Source organism: Macrobrachium nipponense, chromosome 13, assembly GCF_015104395.2.
Source record: "Macrobrachium nipponense isolate FS-2020 chromosome 13, ASM1510439v2, whole genome shotgun sequence".
Taxonomy (NCBI): Eukaryota; Metazoa; Arthropoda; class Malacostraca; order Decapoda; family Palaemonidae; genus Macrobrachium; species Macrobrachium nipponense.
Window position 1 is genome coordinate 16,176,125 of NC_087206.1, and position 20,000 is coordinate 16,196,124.

Consider the following 20,000-nt stretch of genomic DNA (forward strand, 5'->3'; position numbering starts at 1 on the left):
TTCTCATTCATTACCTACTTGAAGGGAGACAGCAGTCTCTAGAATATTGTACTTACTTTCTATGTTTTAGCACTGCTATGGGCTCCTTTATTCATTATTATTATACGCACACACACACACCACACACACCACACACACACACACCAACACACACATATATATAAATCTATTATAATCTGTATGTGTGTGTGTGTGTGTGTGTGTCTGTGTGTGTAGTAATTATAGTATATATCTATATCTATATATAATATATAGTTATTTATATATATATATATATAATTGAAATTTAGAATTTCGTTTGATCTCCTGTATTTCCGTGACGATTCTAGAAATAATTCTTTCATGTCATTTTTTTTTTCTTTCTTTCGTACGGAGAAGAAGTTTCCTTACATGGAGTTTCCTCTGAAAAATCATTTGTATTCACATTACCACTCTTCCTGCCTGCTACAGAATTTTTATACTCTATTCTGTATGGACACTTTCCTTTTTAAAACGTCACCCACACACTCCGTCAAAAGAGGGCTTTTTAACCATCGCCATCTTTTTTTCTTCGAACTTTTAACTCGGTTTTCGAAATTCTGAATTATTTTCTATCCTCCCCTACATTCTGAATCTAATTACACTGTCACACTTTACTTCTTTTCATAATAGGCATTTCAACGTTATATAGCCTTGGCATGGTATTTTTCTCATTAATAGAATGGGTTGTTATGAAAATGTCTATCATATTCCAGTTATTAAGGGCTTGTATATGAGGTATGTGTGTGTATATATATATATATATATATATATATATATATATATATATAGATATATATATAATATATATATAGATAGATAGATACATACCATACATAATATACAATACCATATGCGTGTGTGCAGGTATTTTAATATCCCTACACTTTGTAGTTTTGTATTTTTTTGCTAACTGTGGGTTGAGAAGTCTGATAACCATTATTGCTATTGTTGTTGTTGCACACTGAGGGTGAATGCCAACAATAAGATGAGGTTTAATAGGATTCATCATTTATGTAGCAAAAGACATTGATGTACTAGTATAGAAATAATACATTTACAACCCTTGTAAGTGCATTACGATGACAGTAACCCTCGTAAAGCTTAGGGATTTCAAGTGTATCTTAACACTATATCAAGATTTATTATATAAGAGGAAAGTCCATCGTTATTTCCATCACTTCACAGAATACTCAGTTAAGGTATTTTAGGTCCATTGGTGTATCAAGGCACGCATCTAATCTTTTAGGTTTTTCCACGATGTCCAATTAATGTGATTTTTTATTTTTTTTATTCATGTTGCTAATGCCTGCTTTACACATCAACTAAAAAACATTTGCGGTGAAAACTTCCATATTCCATTCCTCTGTGTGTATGTGTGTGTGTGTGTGTGTGTGTGTGTAACGAGGTTTACAGCATTCTATTTTAGTCTGTCACCATACCTTCTTATCTCAATATAAGCAATCTGAAGACATTTTAAATTTCTTCCTGATTTGGAATGTATCGAGACGTATCGATATCACTTTTTTCTTATTAACAAAAGTAATGTGAAGCGTGAGCAAAATTGCCAAGCCTCATTCTCATATTCATTCGACTTCATATATAGTTTATAATTTACGAAGACCAGACTCAAACATATTTGCAGATCGAGAAATACTCTGTTTCTCCTGTTTTTATGACTACCTTAATAACAAATAAAGATGATGTCTGTAGCATCTAGTCTTCAATTCTTATAAAGTTTTCTAAGAACAATTAGTGGCTTAAATTACGTGCGGTTTATTTTGATTAGATCGTAAACCTCCAACGTTATACCAATGGACTCTTAATCGCTTATTATCAAATTATTCATTTTAACAATAATGACATCAGTAGTCTCCTTAAATGACTCAAATTACATATATTAAATGCCCTGCTCTAGTTATAATATAGAATACTTTTTCTAAGCACGGCGCTACTTACAAAATAGATTATCTGAAATCCGTGCTTTCTATTAGCCATGATATAAATAATCTCCCGGTACACGCAGGTAATTGCTTATTTCAATCCACTCTCTCTAGTAATAACAGAGCTGACTTAATGTTGGCAAGCACGAGAGACCGAGGCAAAGGTGGGACTGGTGGGGAAATTGCTTTTGCATCCGTAAGACTGGAAGCACAGTCTATTCATGACTCTCTTATTAAATACTTGAGGCTCCATTATAACTTGCTATCAAGGGTTTCGCCTTAACGTAGTCGTTGTTCCTGAACCAGATCTCTTTCATAATTTCTCTGGTGAATTACCTCACCGTATAGTTTCAATCTTCTTACTGTCAAAATATATGATTGTAATTGTTTTAAAAGAAACGAATTTTTTTTTCGTTATCATTTTGTATTAATGTTGGAAAATGATGATGCTTTGTTGTGTTATTTTTCTATACGATCGTATATGGTAATGAATATGTTATGCCATGTATTTCAGAATTTTTATATGTAAATATAGAAATTCTAATCTAGGAAAAAATAAAATGGTGCCAATTTGTGATGATCTATATGTTAAAAACCAATAGAAAATAAAGTAAGCAAATGGTAACATAAGGTAGACTGTAAAAATCTGTTGGGTTCCTTTGACTTCGGCAAAGAGGTATGCAGTTGGAAACTCTATGAATGTGTCGAGGAAGGTGTCATATACATTAATAACACATACATATGCGGATATAATATAATATATAATATATATATATATATATATATATATATACTATATAGATATATATATATCCATATAATATGTTATAAAATGGCAATGGCTAAAAAGCCCTCTTTTGACGGGGTGTGTGGGTGACGTTTTAAAAAGGACAGACAGCAATATAAAAACAATTCTATTTTCGCAATAATACCATAAATATTCTGAATATAAATGCAAAACAAAAAATGAACAAAACAGAAAAAGAGTTAACAATTAAAAAAAGAAAAAGAAACTGGTCTATCAAAAGAGTAAACAGCTATTGCTGAATGGGTACACAGACGAATCTCCACTCCTGTTGGAAATAGTTTGTTTTTCATCTGCCTTAACATGGGAATCTCAAATACAAAATATACGAAAAAGCTAAAATAAAAAGTATGGAACAGCAGCGTTTTTATGCAAATGTTTAAATGTTTGAAGTCAGAACGTACCTTCTGGTTATTCAATAGCATCCAAAAACATTCTGGCCATTTTTGCCTGTATATTTTGTTTTCCGCCGGAAATGAAATGTTTCCGTTTACATTGTTTTTGTATTGTTTGAGTATTGGGTATACCCACTTGTTATTGGTCGTTATCTAATTGTTTCCATAATAAAAGAAAACTGGAAAACAACTTGTTATGTGTCTCTTAATTGTATTCTATCAAAACTCATTGCAACCCAAATGTGATGAAAATGTTAAGGGTAATTTCATGAAGCTTGGTGGACTTTCTACCTGATGAGTTCAATAAACAACGCTCTCATTGAGACGAAACATTAGCTGAGCTCCAAACGACTTTGTATTTTAGATATTTTTATATAGACCATGAATAAAATATCATTAGTTTGTAGACCAGCAACAATGGAGTGAATAGCATTAAAACTAAAATAGATATGAAACTGATAGGCAAAAGCAGAGTCACTCGCATGCATGCATGCATGCATACATACATGCATACATACATACGTATACGTAAGTAACTATGTTTGAATGCGAGTGACTGCTATTGCTTATCAGTTTTATATCTGCTTTTAGTTTTGTTGCTTTTTTCTCCATTGTTATATACATATATATATATATATATATATATCTATATATATATATATATATATATATATCTATATATATATATATATATATATATATATATATATATATATATATATATATAATAAAAGGAGCCCATAAAAACACCAAAATATAGAGAGAAAAGTACTATATTTCAGAGACTGCTGTCTCCCTTTTCAGGTAGATGAATGAGAAAAGTTTACAGAAAAGGTGGTATTTATACCAAGAAGTCCATCCTCAGGCAAGCCAATTTAGGTCACCCCCACTGATAATCTTCCTTTAATCTTCTTAAGCGTTGGTTGAATGAAAACCTTGTTGATCGTATCTGAAATCCATGCTCCTTTTGAGATGTTCATTACCTTGCCTCTCTTTTTTATTTTAGCCGTTCCATCATTTGACTCTTGTACCGGCAGTTGCTGCTATAAATTAAACGTGCAAATTCCAGCTTATTCTATGGTTATGTTCAGTTGAAAATAGCCGAGTTCTTTTGTCCATATCTAACTGACCGTTTGTGTTGTAATTAATCTCTGGGGAAGTGATTTACCTGGGAAATCAAATCCGATGGTAAGATTGGTCACAGTCCTGGCATGGGATTTCGTATACCCCAGTGTCATTGGGAGATGTCTTTTGTTGGACGTTAATCAGGGATTTGGCTAAGGTGTTTGGGTGAGTAAATCTAACCCTTTTGCATTTACTTACACAAACACCTTAGCCAAATCCCTGATTAATAACGTCCAACAAAAGAATATCTCCCAAGGACACTGGGTATAATACGAAATCCCATGCCAGGATTGTGACCAATCTTACATCGGATTACAGGTAAATCACTTCCCAGAGATTAATACAACACAAACGGTCAGTTAGGTATGGACAACAGAACTCGGCTATTTTCAACCATTTAAATGAACATAACCATAGAATAAACTGGAATTTGTCACGTTTAATTTATAGCAGCAACTGCCGGTACAAGAGTCAAATGATGGAATCGGCCTTAATAAAAGAGAGGCAGGTAATGAACATCTCAAAAGGAGCATGGATTTCAGATACGATCGACAAGGTTTTCATTCAACCAACACTTAAAAAAGATTAAAGGAAGATTATCAGCGGGGGTGACCTAAATTGGCTTGCCTGTGGATGGACCTCTTGGTATAAATACCACCTTTTATGTAAACTTTTCTCATTCATCTACCTGAAGAGGCAGACAGCAGTCTCTGAAATATAGTACTTTTCTTTCTATATTTTGGTGTTTTTATGGGCACCTTTTGTTAGATGGAATTCTGTTGGTACAGAACATTTTACCAGTCAATATATATATACATATATAAATATATATATATAATATAATACACATATGTATATATAATATATAATATATTATATATATATATATGTGTGTGTGTGTGTGTGTGTGTGTGTGTATTATGCAAAAAGATCCCAATAATTACCTTCCTAGCGTAAATGGACGACAGGTCGTCAAGGATTTTCAGTTCTACGACTCAAATCCCCTTAAATCAAAACTCATGGGTGCAGTGCTTAATCCTTTCTAATCTTTGCAACCTTATGTTCATTAATCTTTCTCTACCTGTTACTTCCGTGACCCTGTTTTTAAACGAATTATCTCGCGTAACTGTACGAGAAACATTGTGAATAGGAGGGAGAGAAAAATGGAAGATATATGAGTGTGTGTGTGTGTGTGTGTGTGTGTGTGTGTGTGAGAGAGAGAGAGAGAGAGAGAGAGAGAGAGAGAGAGAGAGTATTTTCGGTTTGTTGAAAGTGGCTTACAGAAGAGAGAACTGTGAATGATGCAAGAGTAAATGGAGATAGTTTAAATTTGAGAATGATTGCGGAAGCCTTTTGATGATGTATGGAGGGTTGTTCCAGGTATGTTTACAGTAGGATGAGATTCCAGAGAAATAGGTGAGAGGATTAATTATCCCTCAATTAATAGATTAATAGGAAAGGTGAGATATACGATTAAGAATTATGTAAGCATATCATTAATTTACAGGATGACGTACAGTAGAATATCCTAAATGAGAAAAAATTAGACACGATTGATAAAGAGCAGTGTAAAGCCGGAGGGTGGTGTGGGATTTATTTGCTTATGTTAAGAAAGGATCTGTTGTATGCAAGTAAAAAACAATAACTCTATTGTGTATCTTGTACGAGAGAATGGTGAATTTTGTATCCAATGCTAATATTTATTTCAATAGTGTTACGTAAGTTAAAAAAAAAAAGTACAAAAGAACTAGTAACAAATTTGTAGGAAAACATTGTTGTGAATGACTTGCTGGATTAGTGAAGAAGTGAAGAGAAACCAATAAAATTATGAAAATAAAATGAAAGTGTTTGGAAAAGAAGGAAGGTGAAAGTGAACATGCCCCGGAGTAAGGCAGTGAACTAAATAGCAAACAGTAGTGGACAAATGAATGTTAATATGGATTGTTGAATACGGAGCGGCTGATTTGCTTAATTATTGGTTAATAAGTGTAAGATAAAATAGTAAAATGACAGAATATATGAATTACAGAATAGATGAAACAATGAGAGTAGCAGAGTATACGCTAAAGATCTGGAAGAGAAGAATATTTACGGAGTTTTGAGCCAACAGAGTTTATGGTTGAGAAGTGTGAATGATGAAATCGAATGAAATATATCAGAAATATAAAGAAATTGTAGAAAATTTAAATGCTTAGTTTAGAGGATAAAATGTCTTAAGGAAGTTTTCAAGTTGTGAAATTGGGTCCATGAGGATGAGAAATGGGTGAAATAAGTATAAATACGTATAATTTAAAAATGCTGACAGGAAGGAGGTGAGAAGGCCTAGAATGTGCTGGGAGGACTGAGAAAAAAAAAAAAAAAATGGTACCACTGGGATTTTATGCAGGATTCATATATCAGTGGTAGAACTTTGGACTCGCATTAGCCAGTTTCGTAGTTCGCTCCCAAACTGTCATCCACCAGTCAACCCAGTTAGTGTGGATGGCAGCCTTAGAGGTCTCTTCCCTTCTGGCAATAATATTTCTAAAGAGCATATATATATATTATATATATATATAATCTATATGATATATATATATATAATATATATATATATATAATTTTATATATAGTAAAGTAAAGGTAAGCACGCCCTGAGAAAACTGCAATACTTCTTCAATAACCTGGACATTTACAGACAGATAATAATAGGTATACAGTTATTATCAATAGAAAATTTCAGTTGGAAGTGATTATCCCTACTTGTTCATATTACGGTGAGATCAGAATTATTGTGAGAGTTCATATCCTTACTTGCATCTATATATATGCGCGCGCGCGCGTGTATGTATGTATGTATGTATGTATATATATATATATATGTATTTAATGTCTATATATATATATATATATATATATATATATATATAATTAATCTATATATATATATATATATATATATATATATATATATATATATATGTGTGTGTGTGTGTGTGTGTGTGTATTGATTTGTGCTCATGTATATAATTATTTTTCTTTTCACCGCTTTCTGAAAAACAGGATTCCAAGGTGAAGAAAAAATTATGGAGCAAATTACAAAACGAAGGATAATATATTGTTCTCTCTCTCTCTCTCTCACACACACACACACACACACACGCATGCAGATAGATTATGAAGCATTGAGCCTTTTTATGAAATAAATGTAACTATTATACTTTTACTATTCGTAAAAAATGCGACCAAATATCCTGCGATACATGATTTTCATAAATAAAAACCTGACTTGAATAGATAAGATCTTTTCAAAGTACAAGGTACAATTATGTGTATTGAAAGTGGAATGAAATGCGATCGTTACATCAGCTGCATGCAGTTTGTATAAGTTTATTCGATTTTGTTTATAACTTATCTTTCTTTTGCTTCATTCCTCTTTCGTTTGATTTTTTTTATTCAAATGAGAGATAACGTTTTATTGCAGGGAATTCTTCAAATAAAAACAGAATTCGTTACATCTATTGACCATTTCAAGGCCTGCGATGCATAGGTTTTCTTAAATATCTTTTTAAATATCAACTGCATCGTCTTGAAATTTTTGCCCAACATGTTTTAGACCTTCCGCTAATGTATGGCAATATAACTAGGTATCTAAAATTATTAATAATGGCACTTTACTCTTGAACATTTCCAATTTTCTTTGCATTTGACTGAGACTTTCGGACACCGTTAGGAAAGACGCCCCGCCCACTTATTTCTCTCCCTGTAAACAAAATATGACTGAAAGTGTACCGTACTACGATTATGACGTATAGTGTTATATATTTTTAAATTACTTTATGGATTATTGTTTTATGTATCCAAATTAGTTTATGCAATTAAGTTTATTTGTGTTTCATTTTTTGGGGAGATTATTATGACCTCTTGGTTTATTTAGAGTATATAGTATATATACTGGAAAATTTACCCGCTGAAAATTAGAGGGGTAGTAGTTACAAGCTGTTCAGGTGTGTTTATATTGTTGTCCGGCTTCGACCCGCCCATCCTGAACTCAATGCCATCGAGCAGGTATTGGCGCATATGAAGCTATATATACGTTCATCGTTATGGCATTCACCAGCAGACCTAAAGGCCAGATTAATTGGAGGAAGCAAGGCTTGCTGTTAGTAAACAGGTGTGGGAAGGAGCTGTCCAACGAAGTCGAGCTTTCTGATAACTGATAACGTCCGGGATTGTATAGATCCAATGGTTGTCAACGTGACCAATGATGACGAGGACGATCTGTTTTTAGACAGTGATGGGGAGTGAGCTGAAATATCCTTATACGTGTGTATATATAGTCCTATAATGAATAAGTTTTGACATATTTATCCATGGTTACTTCAAAAATTTGCTTCAAAAATCTGTAAAATTTAAATTTTCTGTATATATTGTACATACTTTATTGGATATATGTAATAAAATAATGTATATAGTGATCTTACTTTTAAATAAACTATGATCTGTTTTTTCCTTCCATATTTATATCTCCAATAATAATCTAAAGTTCCCACTACCACACCATCTTGATTTTCTGGACCATGTTTCGTTCAGGCTCTACTGAACATGATAACGACACAACACGAGAGTAGACTGATCTGCAACGGGGAGAAGCGTTCATTTAAACCCCGGGTAGTCGGAGGGATTACAGGCCGCTGCTTGGCCAAGAATAAAACCTCTCGCACTGACTATAGTCGATTTTTTTTAAAACCTGCAAACTTGCACTTAACTTGCACTTAGCTGCTTGTCGCTGATTGGATGAATGTCGTGTTGTCGAATCTCTCAGTTTTGTTTTCACACTGTTTCAGAATTGTGATTATACGGCCATAGATTGGAGTAAGAGCCAAATTATGTAATGTTATGTAAATACCTGTTGTAATAAACTTAAGTATTAAGAAGTTACATACCAAATTATTATATAATAGTTAACAGTTATGAAACAGCACCTCTTACCGAAGCTGTAGACTTGAAAATTATGTTTCAAACGCATAAACTTTAATGTTTAAATTTCTAGCTAGGTTTTTTAGCGCAATCATGCCATTGGTGGTTTGGGAAAAACAAAACGTATTTATTTGTACATTGCTGAAGGTTGTATAACACTTAAGAACAAAAATACTACGTAGAAAATGTAAGCTTGCCGAAATATTTGGGGTGGAGGAGTTGAAAAAGGAACAGCCGACGAGTTGTCGTCTGCACACACCACCATCATCATCAGCTTAGAATCGGCTATCGAGCAGTTGGCTCAATGTCGTCGATTTCACCCATTTCAGCCATGGCCACAAGAGACGATATGGAAACAAAGCAGAGATGAAGGCACTTCAAACACAAGGCATATGCATGCTGCTGGCAGTAGGCTTACCAGTCAGTGCCGTAATATAATAATGAATGTTTTTTCAATATTTTCACTCAGGGGCCCCCCCCCCTAGCAAGACAATGAAATAAATCATAAGGTGACAGCAACAGCAACTTATACATATCCTTTTTTTAAAACATAATGACATTCCGTGAGCAGTACTTTGAATTGCAAAAAATGAACATTATGATAAATAAACATCTTTATTATTCTATGAAGACAAAAAACACCACAACCCGCATTTGAACCTCCCCCCAAATTTTCTGACAAGCTTACATTTCTACGTTAGTATTTTGTTCTTAGGCGTTAACAACCTTTAGCAATGTACAATAAATACGTTTTGTTTTTTTCCAAACCACCAATGGCCCGATTGCGCTAAAAATCTAGCTAGAAATTTAAACATTAAAGTTTATGCGTTTGAAACATATTTCAAGTCTACAGCTTCGGAGAGTGCTGTTTCATAACTGTTAACTATTATATAATAATTTGATATGTAACTTCTTAATGCTTAAATTTATTACAACAGGTATTTACATAACATTACATAATTTGGCTCTTATCTCAATCTATTGGCCGTATAATCACAAATTCTGAAACAGTGTGAAAAAACAAAACTGAGAGATTCGGACAACACGACATTCATCCAATCAGCGACAAGCAGCTAAGTGCAAGTTAAGTGCAAATTTGCCAGGTTTAAAAAAATCGACTATAGCTGACGAGATTTTTTTTTTTGGTGAGTCGATTTTTTTTCCCTGCTTTTCTGGTGGGACGACTCAGCTGCTGGTATTTCCAGACGAATATTTTACTAGGGTAAACGCCTGCTTGTCGTTTCTTTATCGTTCTGGTTGTCCTCACCCCGGCAACACTCTTTCTATCGTCTTTCTAGCTGCTGGAGTATTACTTGTAGGACTTAAAAAGTTCTGGTTAAAAGAACGCCTAATGTTTCCGGGCAAGGGGCACAATTCCAGAAGTTAAGGGAGGGCTTTTCCTGCTGGATTATGGGCGCCTCATGTCTGGTGTCCTACCAAATATTTCTGAATTCATTTTAATGCATCGCTAATGATGCCGATTCCATGCGCTTCTCGCTTACGGTTCTTTGTAGCCCATTCTTGTGCGTGACAAGATATCTTCCTTTCTGGTTTCACTGTAGCCATACCCATGTATAAGTCGGGATATCCACGGACGAGGCATTTGACTTTTAATTACCTGGAAATTGCTAAATAGCCTGCTGAAGGAACTGCACTCGTTGAATTGAAAAAAATATATATATATACATACACTATATATATATATATATATATATATATATATATATATACTATATATATATATATATAAAATTGCGTGGAGAAGAATATTTCTTTGCGTACTTATAAACAGTTTCTCTTTATTTTATAAGAGAAGAATTTGGACCAATACACTAAAAAAGCCTGTAATTTTGTCTAAAAGAAGCATCACGAATGGATGTAGCTCATGCAATACTATCTTGCAGCACTGAAATTGTGTTCGCGCCGTATTATACAATATTCTTGAGTGGATAGGAGAAAATCCGCCAATAACTGGCGGACTATTCTATTAAAGGGATCCGCCTCGGAGGAAATGGGATTCTGTTTGATGTGCAAATAGAATTTCGAAGTCAATATTGGAAGCAATAGACACCTTTTCTGTCTTCTTGCTGTTTTAAAGACGTGTCGGCGACAGGCCCATTTCAGTGATGGCAAAAATGCATAAATAAATGAAATAATAAATAAGCAATGCATGAATAAATTAAATAATTAATTAATACGATGAAGAGAATATTTCTGAATAATTAATCAAGGCAGCCTTCACGGAACTTACACTAGGCAAAGTTGGGATGGACTTAGGATCCACTTATGAGGACAGCGTGCTAACAGCAATCACTCTAGAGACGATCTTACTCGGCCATTCTTTCCGAGAAATTTTGCTTGCTTGCTTAAAAACTTTGCACATACGGTTTATATTTTATAGGGGAGGGGGGAGGCGGCTAAATTGAAGTCATGTATGTATGCCTCTAAGAACAAAAATTACTTCAATTTGTAATAAGATACAGAGACTATTAACTATTATATTTACACTTGGGCCATAGGTTCGTTGTTACTTCATGGGATTTTACTTTTTTTTCGGTCTGTCTACTTGTCTATTTTCTATTCAGTTTTATAATAAGTTTTATCAATCATCATTTTTCGTATTGGAGATTCTATAAATTTTTTTTTACATCTATTCACATGGCTTACTGAACTGTATAATTATAATGTTTCATTTTACTGTATTAATAAAATGCACCGGAGGGAAAAAAGTTTTGCCCACCATTTTTCTTAATTTTACCAATCTCAGTTCTACAATATCAAGCATCACGTTACCTTGAGCATATTCTACTTACACTCTGTATTCCCTACATCATAAAACCTATATTTATTTTATTAATACTTTTTTTGCTTCTCACCTTTCATTTAGGTGTAAGAAGGTCTGGACATTAGTCGTCTTTCATCTTCACTATAATAGATTGCACTGGGAGTCTTCAACATGTGAAGTATTAGTAGGCAGGCTTTTACTCCTGTGTTTTGGTAGACTGCATCAGCGGGTTAAACGAAAGGGACTTAGTTGCTAATGGACTTGCTATTGATTCACTATATTGAGAAGAATAAATAGTTTTAATGCTTAATTCCATGTTGTTAATTGAGATGTGGAATTAGTTAATGATTGTGCCATTTCTAATCGTTTTAATACACATGTTGATTAAGGTCACTCGTACGACTGCATATGTTAAGATGCAGAAACAATTCTAAAGCTTTCTAAAGACCATAGTGAACAGGAAAAAGAGAACAAATGTTTCGTAGATTTTTTTTGTTTCGACGTTTATCCGGAACATTTTACAAATCGCCAAAACCTTTTCCTACGCCCCTGTCTATTATTACGTAATCTCTGTCCCTGTATCTGCCAAAAATTAAGAAAAGAGCCTGCTGGTTGCAAGATTAGCAAGGCTTCCACAAGACTCAGAAAACACTATAGTTACCAGTTATTACCTTTGCTTACTGACGTTTACTCTTACATAACGATTTGGTTCAGAGCCTCCATTAAATACCAACTGTTCTGCCTCTATTGACGGTTAAAACTTTATCCGGGTTCTTGAGTTTTTGAGCTGGTTGTTGATGCATTTAATTAACAGGACGAACTGTCAGCGCCACTTTTCAGAATTCCGTGTTCCACATTCAACGTGTTTCTACATCCCCGTTTACAGCATTTATCACAAATTTCCAAATCTAAACAATTATTCCATCATCAGTAAACGCTGCAATTTTCCAAAATTATGTACAATGTGAGAATAGCAATTTGCTTTTTATTTTTAGCACTTAAAGTTGTGTGATTGTTTCGTAACTTGACCCATTCAAAAATACATGTATTTCATAAAATATCAAAGAAAATATATAATGTATCCAAGTACTCGCAGAATACTGGAACAAGACACAATTTCAGTTGTTTTCTGAATGTTTAAATTGACATTTCTTCTTTAACTTCGTATCCATCAGGTAAGTGATTGAACGACGTCCCATCCCGTAGTGCATGCCTCCTGGAATTGACAGACAGGTATTTTTTTCATGGTCCTGTGGTACTAAGAAGGGGGCATATATGTAAATGAATCAAAGTTGAACAACCTGGCGGTGTTGCTAGTAAAAATAAACGCGGCTCTAAAGCACCTGTAAGAGAAAATAGAATTTATAATGTTCTCATGACTTATAAGTGCAAGTACACTGGAAATTATCTTTGGGTAATAGCATATAACCTAGAGTCATGGTTAAGCATTATACCTATATCCTTTCAGGTTGTTTTAGAGTAAATCATATTCTCTAAGGGACATGAGCATTGGTGGCAAATTCCAGTTTTGATATCCAGATAGAACAAAGAAAATATCTTTTCTGGAGGTCATTTTATCTTACGAAATCACTATAGTTCCAGTTGTGTAACATCGAGACATAATGCGCTAACATGGAATGACACATGCATAATTTTGGGGGTTTTTGCGTAACATTTCGAGCAAATGATCGTTCTTTATTATAGTCATTCAGCGTATATTCATCTACATTTTTCATGGCTTTATAATGCAATATTCCAGTTTCCTCTGCATATTCATGTGAGTTTCTTCCATTGCCACATGTTTCAGTTTCTGGCTATTTTCTCTTTGCTTCATATATCGAATTTCTTTTTATATTTCACGTTTTTTCATTGCTCCTCTTTCGATTTTTGTTCGACAGCCTCGTTTTCTTTATGAACTTTTTGGACATGCAATTTCCTTTACATCTTTGTATATTTTTTCTATGGACTTCGGGATATAAAGAAAATTTTGCCTCAGTTTTGCGTAAAATATTATTGCAGGAATGTAAAACCTCTCTCGTAAAATGTATATCGTCACTAAAGCAATAAAAGGTAATCAGTTTTCTTACCCTTAAAGCTCTGTATTTAATACAAACATTTCATTTCTGCATGACCTTTAAGCATTTCAAAATGTGATTTCATCAGTAAAAACTGCTGTCGGTAAAACTGTCATACACACACACACACACACACACACACACACACACACATATATATATATATATATATATATATATATATATATATATATATATATATATATATATATATATATGTGTGTGTGTGTGTGTGTGTGTGTGTGTGTGTGCGTGTGTGTGTGTGCGTGTGTGTGTGTGTGTGTATTCCAAGAAGAGCTTTCATGAAAAGGTTGAAGCTGAAGAGAACTAGAAGAAAGTTTTACTTATTTTAGCCAACTCTAACATAACGGCATATCTCCCTTTTGTCCAGTACTTTCAGCCTTCTCGTGAAACCCAAGACTTTTGTCGAAATATTCCCGTTTTATCTTGACCGCTTTGTTACAAAGGACATAATCTAGGAATTATATGATAGCTTAAAAGACACACACGCGCGCGCGCACAGTGCACACAGACACACACACACACACACACACACTCATATAATTCCTAGATTATGTCATTTGTAACCAAAGCGGTAAAGATAAAGTTTTCTTACCATAAAAGCTCTGTAATTAACACAAACATTTCATTTCTGAATGACTTTTTATGCATTTAATAATCTGATTTCATCAGTATAACCTGCTTTGTTGGGATACTGTAGATACAACTAACATACACACACACACCTATATATATATATATATATATATATATATATATATATATATATATATATATATATATATATATATATATATATATATAGGTGGTGTATGTCAGTTGTATCTACAGTATTCCAACAAAGCAGGTTATACTGATGATACAGATTATTAAATGCATAAAGGTCATGCAGAAATGAAATGTTTGTGTTAAATAGAAAACTTTTAGGGTAAGAAAACTTAATACCTTTTATTACTTTAGTGACGATATACTTGGGTAGAAATATTCCCATTTTATCTTCACCGGTTTGGTTACAAATGACATAATGTAGGAATTATATGTGAGTGTGTTTGTGTGTGTGTGTGTGTGTGTGTGTGTGTGTGTGTGTGTGTGTGTGTGTATGTCTTTTAAGCTATCATATAATTCCTAGATTATTTCTTTTGTAAAAAAACGGTCAAGATAAAACGGGAATATTTCGACCCAAGTCCTGGTTTTAACGAGAAGGCTGAAAGTACTGGACAAAAGGGATATATGTCTTTATGTTAGAGTTCGCTAAAAAAACTAAAACTTTCTTCTAGTTCTCTTCAGCTTCAAACTGTTCATGAAAGCTCTTCTTGTAAAAGTGTTTAGGAAAAGAATATCTCGTGTCATATCTACTTTAGGTTATTGGTTTTTCTCGTAAAATTTCTAGAAATCTTTTCAGCAACCCATTTCCGCGCGAAGGTTTCCGTTCCGTTTTTGGTCTCGAAAATAAATAAGAGATAAACGACGGGACTTCGACGGCAGATGAAATACCAACTGGAGTCTCTTATTTTCAGAATTCCCTTTTATTTCCGTTCATGAAGCATCACGGTTGTTAGGAAACTCTATAAACACTTTTAACACGCGGAAGTCCTTTGAGGATTAGGTAACTTTCCCTTCCATCAAACAGTAAAAGCTGCGATGTTGGGATGCTGTAGATAGAACTGTGACAAACACACACACGCACACACACACACACACACACACACACACACACATATATATATATATATATATATATATATATATATATATATATATATATATATATATATATATATGGGAATTATATGATAGCTTAAAAGATGCATAAGTACAGCCATTGTTGAAAGTTTATTTACTTCAATTTTATTCGTAAATTTCCTTGCAAGATCAGCTGGGCCTTTCTTTCAACCCAAAGCTTTTTATTGGTCTATTTTATTCGATATTTTATCCTTCGATCTTTCTCTAGCTATTATATATGCATCCGTTCCTATGTTCTCGTTTCGGAATTTTACTTAACTATATTTTACTACTCATTCTTTTCTATACGCTCCTTTTTACTTCCTTTCTTACGTACGTTTCATGGGCCTCACATCGTGGAGCAATTTATAATTATGGACCTAATTATCGTTATAACATAATATTCGAACTGGATTGTACATGAATTTTCTACGTGTGATGCACATCTATGCCCATTTCATTTCACCAGACAGAAAACGAAAGTAAATAATTTAAATTTGACATATATTTTAATATTTTATATAAAAAACATAACTTTCTTTTGTCGAATATTAAAACTAGTATTACTTTATGAAGCTCACGAGTCTCGGGAAGTTGAAATATGGCAACAAAGTTCACTGGAAGAAGCGCCGTCCCTTCAATGTGTGGAGAAAGTTCTTGTTTGAGATTAGGTTCGAAGAAATGGAAGACACACGTAACCATTATTTCCTTTTCCAAGACAACACGGCTACATTATCACCTTAACACAAGCGAAGACTGTCTTAGGAGATTTGGGGTTCTATACTCTGTTTTTTTCCATCTGTCCACCCACCTGTGGTGTTTGCGTATGGTAACACTGCGTCCCGGGCTTTCGATAGGTTCGCTATGTGTAAGTTTTTGGTAAATAAAAGGATATCTGGGTGTACATTTGCAACTGAAAATTACACCGTTAATATTCGAAATAGGATATTGTTATTATTGTTGAATGTAAGCTGAATGTAACAATCTAAAGTCCGGGACGCAGTGTTACCATACGCAAACACCACAGGCGGGTGGACAGATGGAAAAAAACAGAGTATAGGTAGATCTGCGTCTGAGCTTTACTCGGCCTTCATTTACTAAGATGATAACTCTGAGAATTGAATATCGTAATAATGAAGCCATGCCAAATTATAGAAATTTTTACGCTCTTATGAGAGACAGCAGAAATTCTAATGTTATTACTGATAATGAGAACAGGTCCCCTGAAAATTACTTTCGGAGATTAGCACGTAATCGTATTTCAGTTGGAATCTCTTTATATCCGAATAATCTTATATTTTAGGAGATTAATAAATAAAAAAAACGAATAGCATTATACTTAAGGACTGGTAGACTGAGTTTGTAAAAATTCTTATCACTATTTCGATAAATTTTTGATTAAATCATTAATTCCTTTTTTACGTATATCTGAATGATTTTGTAATTCCTATAGAAGGGCAATTACACTAAAACTCTATAATACCAAATTCCTATTATATCAAAGTGTTTTTAACCGAAATTGCTTTTAGAACAATGTGCTTTAGGCTAAAGCGTTTTGGAACAGTGTTTTGGAAAAAACGCCGTATCCCATTAAGTCATGTATACAAATGAATACCACTTAATAGCAAAATACTGAAATGTTTGATAAATATAAGCCACCTATGCTAGTCACTGAAAATGGCGGCCATTAACGTCTCTCTCTAGGCTGTGGTTATTCAGGCGGGCGGTATTTCAGCGGAAGCAAAACAACATAAATATCCGCTCACTTACTGACGACATTGCTTGCTCTGGGTATGAACATAGCACCGTAGTGAAAGGATATTCACATATATAAGAATAATGTTAGTGGCTGATCTACCTCGTATCACGAAAATAGAACAAAATATGTAAGGTATTGATAAAAATAATGTTTATATAACTTTCTTCCCTATAACAGTTGTGATATTTTTAAAACATTCCGTTAATCTGCCCTTGAACTTTAGGTTACTTATCTATGATCGACGAAAAGTTCCTGGTTGGACGAGTGGTTCACGTGCTCGCCAACCAGAGTTCGATTCCACGCTCTGCCAACGTGGAGTCAGAGGAATTTGTTTCTCACGATTAGAAATGAATTTCTCGATATAATGTGGTTCGGATCCCACAATAAGCCGTGGGTCCTGTTGCTAGGTAACAAATCGGATCCTAGCGACGTAAAAAAAGAAATAGAAACTAATCCTTCGGGTTAGCCCTAAGAGTTGTTAATCAGCATAGTGGTCTGGTTAAACTAAGGTGTACTTAACTTATCTATGATCGACGGTACTTAAGCAGCGTACATAACAGCCAGCACGTATCTATCTCTCTCGTGAATATATAGAGCTCGTGACTTTTAGCAGTATGCACTGCAGCATAGTCTTTTAAATCACTTCTCTTAACACAGGCTATTAGAATAATCCCATTTCTTGAAGGCCTCTTATTTCACTGAAATACTTTTCCACTTCAGCGACATCGTGTTATGGAGGCGACCATGCCACGATTATGTCAAACTTCACAATCTGAAGCGAAATATATTTTTTTCTTATAAATTAAACATTACGATCATTTAACATAAGTGTCCTTTTCATTAGGTACTAGTAGCTGCACTCTTCAAAGATTTAAAATACAGTATTTAAGTTTAATCTTACAATTTATGAGAGAATCCTCCAACATATATTTCTCTTTCTACAACTCACATTCTATCCATGTTTACCTTTCCCTTTCTTTGCTTTTGCTGGAATTATTCTCTATTTTCTACTCTGTTATCTAGAAACGCACTTTTCCTCTATTGTCTTTCACTATTTTTCTTTCGATTTAGCAATTTATTTAATTTTCTTATTCTACTTCTAAGCGAGTCATTATTAAAATGAGGTAAAACCTCTCTCGCAATATGAAAATTGACCGTCAAGCTGCGACATGAAATAGTTTTCTTACTCTATAACCTTTGCATTCAATGAAGTTATTTCATTTATGTGTGACATTTATGAGCTTCATACACTGATTTCATAGGCAAAGATTTAAACGTCATGAAAATCTTTAGTCTTACATACACGCATACATTTATTTATTGACATACATACATACATACATACATACATACATACATACATACATACATGTGTGTGTGTGTGCAGCGCGTGCGTGCGTTTGTCTTTAGCATCCAAAAATCTTAGCTTTTGGGAATTGATAAAAGAGAATGCTGCCAAATCTTCAAAGGCTTTCCGTGTATTAAAAGTGTTTATAGAGTTTCCAAACAACCACGATGCTTCATGAAGGGAAATAAAAAGAAATTCTGAAAATAACAGACTTCAGTTGGTATTTCATTTGCCGTCGAAGTCCCGTCGTTTATCTTGTATTTATTTTCGAAACCAAAAACGGAACCGAAGCTTTCGTGTGGAAACTGGTTGCTGAAAAGATTCCCAGAAATTTTACGGTAAAAAACAGACTAAAGTAGATATGACATTGGATATTTTCTCCCTCCATATTTTTGCCCAGAATAGTTTTCGTTAATGCGTCGAGGCTTGAGGGAATGAGAAGAAAACTGTAAGATTTTTTCTCCCAAAATGTTACATAAAGAGATATTTTCCTTTTCTCCCATGCGATCTTTTTTTCGGAGCTCCTCAGCGAAATTCTTTGCCCGAAATTTATTCATGTTTCAGTTACCACGCTGTGGTTCGAAATGAAAAAAAAAAAAAAAAAAAAAAAAAAAAAAAAAAAAAAAAAAAATTTTTACAAGCATACGTTTTAATACAAAGGCTTCAATGATACCCGGGAACCATCACTGTCTAATTAATTTTTCGTAAGTTCTATCTAAAATTTCCCTGTAAAATCGTTTCCCCTCTCCAATCATGAGAAGACTTTTATATATGATACTGTTTGTCTCTTTTTTTTCCACATTTTGACTATTATTTCATTGTTGCCGTCTTTAAGTATTGAGTGTATAGTCTTCAATTAGTCAGTGTTGCTGTACCCAGACAAGAAAGGCTAAAAGGCTGGGCCCCTCGACTTGCCCGAGGGAGACCTGGCAGTGGATGCAATACGAGGTGACCTCGTCCTGTACTTTACTCGAATATTTGCAACAGGGTAAAGTTATCCAAATATCCATGGGTTAGAAAATGGAGTACAGTAATTATGGTACAA

At 33.9% G+C, this 20,000-nt stretch overlaps 1 protein-coding gene across 3 annotated transcripts in view; it reads left to right on the forward strand.

The window, feature by feature from the left end:
• Nucleotides 1-20,000, forward strand: part of LOC135225661 (neural-cadherin-like) — a 272,106-nt gene that overhangs the window by 15,963 nt on the left and 236,143 nt on the right. The window lies entirely within an intron of this gene.